General features: G+C 43.8%; 1 long non-coding RNA gene across 1 annotated transcript; it reads right to left on the bottom strand.

Moving 5' to 3' along the window:
* Positions 1-4490: 4490 nt before the first annotated feature.
* LOC131723162 (uncharacterized) lies at positions 4491-5406 on the bottom strand. The gene is made up of 2 exons (XR_009320155.1): positions 5260-5406; positions 4491-4813 (listed from the first exon to the last, which is right to left on the bottom strand). It is a non-coding gene; the product is annotated as an uncharacterized LOC131723162 (long non-coding RNA).
* Positions 5407-6674: the final 1268 nt, after the last annotated feature.

The following is a 6674-nucleotide window of genomic DNA, read 5'->3' as shown; positions in this document are numbered from 1 at the left end:
GAGCAAGAGGAAGGGGCAGGACAGTGAACCTTCCCTCAGGACAGAGCACTGTGCAATGCACAAGAAAGTCACAGTCAACTGAGAGCTGCATGCTGAACATGAGGGCACATTGGGGGACACTCTGCCAGGGGGCATTCTGCTTACTGAGTAAGTCTGGATTCATAATGCAATGTATCTAATACACTGCTGGGGGAGGCTCAGCCAGGGGGCATTCTGCTTACTGAGTAAGTCTGGATTCATAATGAAATGTATCTAATACACTGCTGGGGGAGGCTCAGCCAGGGGGCATTCTGCTTACTGAGTAAGTCTGGATTCACAATGAAATGTATCTAATACACTGCTGGGGGAGGCTCAGCCAGGGGGCATTCTGCTTACTGAGTAAGTCTGGATTCATAATGAAATGTATCTAATACACTGATGTTATTAGTGGTGTGCTATTAACAATATAGTGGGTCTGTGCACCCTTAAAGTTAGACTGTACAGCTATGGCCTAAGGTTTAGCATCACCTAGACTTTCTAGAAAACTACAAAGCGGTATGTAGTTCAATATGTTAACATAACATTATTCAGCAGTTTTCATTCGACTTTATGAAGCAAAATGAGTTCATTTAATAGGGTGATGCAAAACTTTTGGCCATAGCTGTAATTCCATTGAATTCACAACAGTGAATTACAATCTTAGAAGAATATCATTTTGCAGTATTTTATTTCTTATTTCCACAGTGGTTAGAGATGCATGAAGCCCCAGATTTCAATTGAAGCCAGACAATTTAAGAAAAACAATGGAATTGGATGCAGGTCATGCACAGGAAAGGCTATGAAATAACCATGTATGCATTCACGCTGTGTGTTTGTGTGTATGGAACAGAATTGTGTGTCTTTTTGTAATAGCGTGCATGAGGAGCTTTGTGAAACAGTATTGGTATCTTGAAGTACCTCAAACGTATGTGAGTTTATTAAAATGACATTGCGAGTTGCACGTGTGATGCATCACTATGTGATACAGCGCAAGGATTTTTTGATGCCCCCCCCCCCCCCGTTTCACTCTTTTAAAAAATATATATTTATATATTTTATGATCAATGGATTCTACCACCATGCATGAGCTTAGAATTATAAATAACAATTGATACAGGCAGTGGAGTACATAGAATGTCACATGTCTCATAGCAAAAAATAATAATAAATTGGGCCACATAACTATAATATTGAGTAAATACATGTACCTACCAAGCCTTAGTTAAAATAGTCTTTCTTGACACATGGTACTTCTGGTGTATGTTTTAATCAGCTTAAGTTTAGAAAATGATCTCTCGGCAGTGGCAACGGTGACAGGAATAGTTAAAGACAAAAAACATGCTGTGCAGACGTCAAGCGAAGAAGATGACAAGGCAGTGTTTTCAGCAATGAGGAGATGGGTTATCTCTGACTGAAGTAAGTTTCTGAATGTTATCCTTTAGTGATGCTCAGAAACATAGTATTTGACTTGGAAATGATGGCAGCATGTCACTGCTGTACATTTTGTGGAACTCTTCTGTTTTGGAAAATAGCTCATCATCTGGCACATAAACTAGGGTCTGTGGTTGTAGAATTCCAAATCTTTGAACAATCGCGTCCACGCCACGGAATCGGTTTACCAGCTGCTGCGTTACAATGTCCAAACAAGAATAAAACACTGTAACTTTAAAATTTTCCTCTGGATCTGTTAGTCTCTGATCCTCGCTTAAATCGTGAAATTGTCATTTCACTTTTCGGACTCTCTTTTGTTCGAATTTGCAGTCAATGCCCCATTTTAATGCAAGGGAAACCGCAGTCTCCCATGCATTCTCAAAGTCATTGCGATAGGCTGTCAGTGTTTCAGCGGCACTTTGAATCAGTTCTGAAATGTTTGAAATGTTTCTCCCTGTAACATTTTAGAGACACAATTCACAGAGTCTAAAAATTTACACTGCAGGACTGTAAGCAAATTAGCTATGTTTTATTACTACTATATTGCAGGAATTGCAACACTGTATTAAAAGGCAAATATATGCAGTATTATCTGAAATCCTTGAACACAATTGAATGCTTGTTTTTATGTACTATATGATGTTGTAATCAGACACTATTGAATGTTAGTTTGTTATAATTATGTACAATACAATTGAATGTAAGAACGCAAAAGCATTAGTCACACACGCTGTGGTACACTTGACAACCATCTAGTCGCAGCGTGAGCCCAGACTGAGGGGAGCCAAGCTCTGTAGGATTTTGACCAATCAGAGAGTATTGATAAGGACGCCTTACATTATATAGATTGCCTGCTACAAGGACTAAGGCGGAACTAGGGCAATTTAACCCCAGGAAATGTGAATGAAAAGTTGTACTGAGCTCAGTGCCAGGAGTCAGACCCAGGGATCCTTTGGATTCCTGTATTGAAGATTGTTATTTTGTGTTCCTTTTACTATTTGAATAAAGTATTTTGAAAACCAAACAAGACAAAGAGCTTTCCATTAAACGCAGCGTGCAAAGCAGAGTTCCAGAATCCGGCGTTTCCCGAGTCAGAGACGGAGCGGTACGGTGAGGAGCGGCTGCAGCGGATCCAGCGTGTAAGCAGAGTGAGGAGTCAGAGATTCCTGTCAGAGACGGAACAGGTGGCGACACGACTCGTTAGCAGATCTAGTGTGTGAGCAGTGAGGTAGCAATTCCTGAGTCAGAGACGGAATAATAAGCAAATTTGTTAAATTTGCAGACTACACAAAAATAGGAGGAGTGGCAAACACTGTCGCAGCAGCAAAGGTCATTCAAAATTATCTAGACAGCATTCAGAACTGGGCAGACACATGGCAAATGACATTTAATAGAGAAAAGTGTAAAGTACTGCACGCAGGCAATAAAAATGTGCATTATAAATATCATATAGGAAATATAGGATAGGATACTGAAATTGAAGAAGGGAACTATGAAAAAGACCTAGGAGTTTTTTTTTTTTTTTTTTTTTTTTTTTATTTAGTCGTTGACAATTAGTTTTAATTATTTTCTCCCGAATTTGAAATGCCCAATTATTTTAGGCTCAGCTCACCGCTACCACCCCTGCGCTGACTCGGGAGGGACAAAGATGAACACACGCTGTCCTCCGAAGCGTGTGCCGTCAGCCGCCCGCTTCTTTACACTCTGCAGACTCGCCGTTCAGCCGCCTCAGAACTACAGCGTCGGAGGACAACGCAGCTCTGGGCAGCTTACAGGCAAGCCCGCAGGCGCCCGGCCAGACTACAGGGGTCGCTGGTGCACGGTGAGCCGAGGACACCCTGGCCGACCTAACCCTCCCTCCCCCCGGACGACGCTCGGCCAATTGAGCGCCGCCCCCTGGGAGCTCCCGTCCACGGTCGGCTGTGGAATAGCCTGGACTCGAACCGGCGACTTCCAGGCTATAGAGCGCATCCTGCACTCTAGCGAGTGCTTTTACTGGATGCGCCACTCGGGAGCTTCAAGACCTATGAGTTTGGAGATTAGAGGGGTATTCAGAACAGAAAATAGGAGGCACTTTTTTACATAGAGAATTGTGAGGGTATGGAACCAACTCCCCAGTAATGTTGTTGAAGCTGACATCCTGGGATCCTTCAAGAAGCTGCTTGATGAGATTCTGGGATCAATAAGCTACTAAAAAACCAAACGAGCAAGATGGGCTGAATGGCCTCCTCTGGTTTGTAAACTTTCTTATGTTCTTATAAAATAACTAAATACACCACATCCAACAAAGACAGTCAATGACAAGGACTACAACAAAAACAAACTGGAAACACTCAAGCTTCTTTTTAAGCCCCAGCGCTTCAGACACTTCATCTTTTTTTCTTGACAGAAGAATGATCCTCGTCAGTGCTTTCAGTATGTCCATGTAGCAAAAACACAAGACTATCAAAGACTCATAATGGGATGACCAATGCATTGGACATTTTTCATTGGACTCTTTTCAAATGCACCCCTGACTCACGCGTGAAAGAATTACCCAGCATTTAACACTGTCAGCCAAAAACGTATATAGTCTTTGCATCACATCAAAAAAACATGACACTTCATGGACGTTCACAACTGCATCATTTAGCACCAAATTCAGATTGTGTGCTGCACAATGTACATATTCGGCTCTTTTGCAGTGATTCTAGCTTGTACACCACTGTAAACGCCACTCATTGTTGCTGCTCCATCAAAGCCTTGTCCCCGGCATTTATTTAATTCCAAACCTTTGCTCTCTATGCACTTTAGAATTTCATATTCAATTCCTGAAACGCTTTGATCCTGAATTTCAACAAAACCTAAAAAACGTGCATTTATCTTTATGTCACGGGACACTCTTTTGGGGTTAAAATTCAAACAGTAGCCAACTACGCCACCTAGTGACTAAATATATGGGGCACTAGGACCCTAGCAACCCTAAAACACAGGTTCGTAATTATGACCAGTTGGAACTCAGAACAGATCGACCATGACAAGAAAGGCAGACAGTTGTACCATTTCGCAATAAACAATGTTTATTATCCTTATAAAAATCATTAAAATATGATAATACAATTTCTATAGTACCAAGGGTTACCAAAAATAAAAATAAAAAAAACACAAGGCACACACCAATTTACTAGTGCACAAAGTATCAAAAGAAAATAATAAAAGCACCCACTACTTTGCTAGGGTGCAAAAGTATACAAAAGAAATGAATTTCAGGCCAAAGTCACAATAGACACCACTGGATCCTCATCAACCGCTCCAGGAAAAGGTGCAGCTAGTGACCCCCCCACACTGGTGCCAAGCTCCTCCCTGGATATGGCAGGCACCCCCCCTGGAGACAAAAAAAAAAAGCAACAGCACTGAGTGACTCACAATTATGCAGTATACAAAACACCCCAACAGAGATTAAAATATAGTTAACTATACCAATCCATATATTTAAGAGCACAACCTATAGCCACAGGTAATTTAAAAAGCAACACCCCAAAATACCACTCTCTATCATAGATATTTATATCAATAGAACAGGTGCAAGAACCATAAATTACAAGTTACAGGCAAATACCACATATTGGGTTTATCTCCTTTTAAAAACACAGGTATCACTCTAGCAGAGAAAATATAAAGGTGCACTAGGGTCCCTAAACAGCAAGCGGGTCATAAACCCTATTAGGCAATGTACTAATCATTAAAAGTGGTCAGGCTACTTCCCTTTTAAACTGCACTTGTTTAGTCCTGAATCAACTCTCCAGTACAGCCTGCTTGTTCTACTAATACATTTAGTCCTGAAGATTCCTCTTGGATCCCGGTCTCTGTTCTCCACGTCTCTGCTCTCTCAGGGACTCCTGTGGCTCTTGCAGCTCTCCTCTGCCGTCTCTCTGGTTCTCTGGTTCTCTGGCTCTCTTCTGTGGCACACTCCCTGTCTCTCGCAGTTCCCTTTCAAGTCGAAAATAACCATCAAGGTATGGGACATTGCCGTCAGGCAGTAGGGATTGGCTGAGCTTTATGTCAAAGCTGCCGATAGGCCTCCACGCAAGCTGCCGTGTAAGCCCGCCCCCTTGGGAGCTTACTATACGCAGCGCGCGGAGAGTCACTTCCTCTTTTGCCTTCAGCATCGGTAGCGGTAGGACTTAGAGCTAATTTAACTGATTGTACTCACTAAGCTTAGGCTTGAGAAGCCGGTTTATCCCCTTCTCCGAGTTTATTTCAGTTATTATTGTTATTATTGTGTATTTGTATTATTTTAGGATATATTTTGTGTTTACATTATATATTCCTTTTCGCTTTGCTTCGGCATTGCGTTCTTCGTGGTCTCCCCGTCTTTCCTCTGTTCTTTTATTATTTACTGTGTGGGTTTTTTATATATATATTCTATATATATTGTATTTATTGTGTAATTATATATTATTATATATTACATTGTGTGTCGGACGCGTGTTGCGTTGGCCTTGGCCACGCGCAATTGCATCCTCGGTCTAGCTTAGGCTATACCGTGTGTGTGTGCGGGTAGTCTGCTCTGCAGTGTTCCCCCCCGCGGCGCGTTCCCGCCACGTGGTATTGCACTACACTCCCTTTCCCTTTGCAGCGTCCACAAAAAAAAAAAAAAAAAAAAAAAAAAGTTTTTCCCTTCACTATACAGAGGAAGACAACCACCAACGTGCAAAATCCCCAGCACCTTCAGGTAGGCATTGCACAGCACCAGACACTGTACCAGCACTTTGCGTCTCCGCTTGGCGGGTCAGCTGACGCTTAGGCGTCTGTGCTTGCGTTCCACGCTCGGTACTCGCGCTTCGGCGCTCGCGCTCCGGCGCTTTTGGTGTCAGCGCTTGTGCGCTTGGTGCAGCGCTTCGGCGCTTTGTGCAGCGCTTCTGCGCTTGGTGCTTAGTGCTTCTGCACTTGGGGCTCAGTGCTCGACGCTCGACGCTTCGGCGCTCGGTGCTCGACGCTCGGTGCACGTTCCATCAACGTCGGTGCTCGACGCTCGACGCATGGTGCACGCACTCTCGACGCACCTCAGTGCTCGACGCTCGGTGCTCGACGCTTCGGCGCTCGACGCTCGGTGCTCGGCGCTTGGCGCCTCGACGCACGCACCCTCGACGCTCGACGCACGCGCCTCGACGCTCGGCGCTCGACGCTCGACGCTCGGTGCACGCACCCTCGACGCACCTCGGTGCTCGACGCTCGGTGCTCGA

Source organism: Acipenser ruthenus, chromosome 53 (genome assembly GCF_902713425.1).
Source record: "Acipenser ruthenus chromosome 53, fAciRut3.2 maternal haplotype, whole genome shotgun sequence".
NCBI classification, from domain to species: Eukaryota; Metazoa; Chordata; class Actinopteri; order Acipenseriformes; family Acipenseridae; genus Acipenser; species Acipenser ruthenus.
Note: the sequence above shows the minus strand (reverse complement) of the source record. Positions and strands in the feature narration are given on the sequence as shown.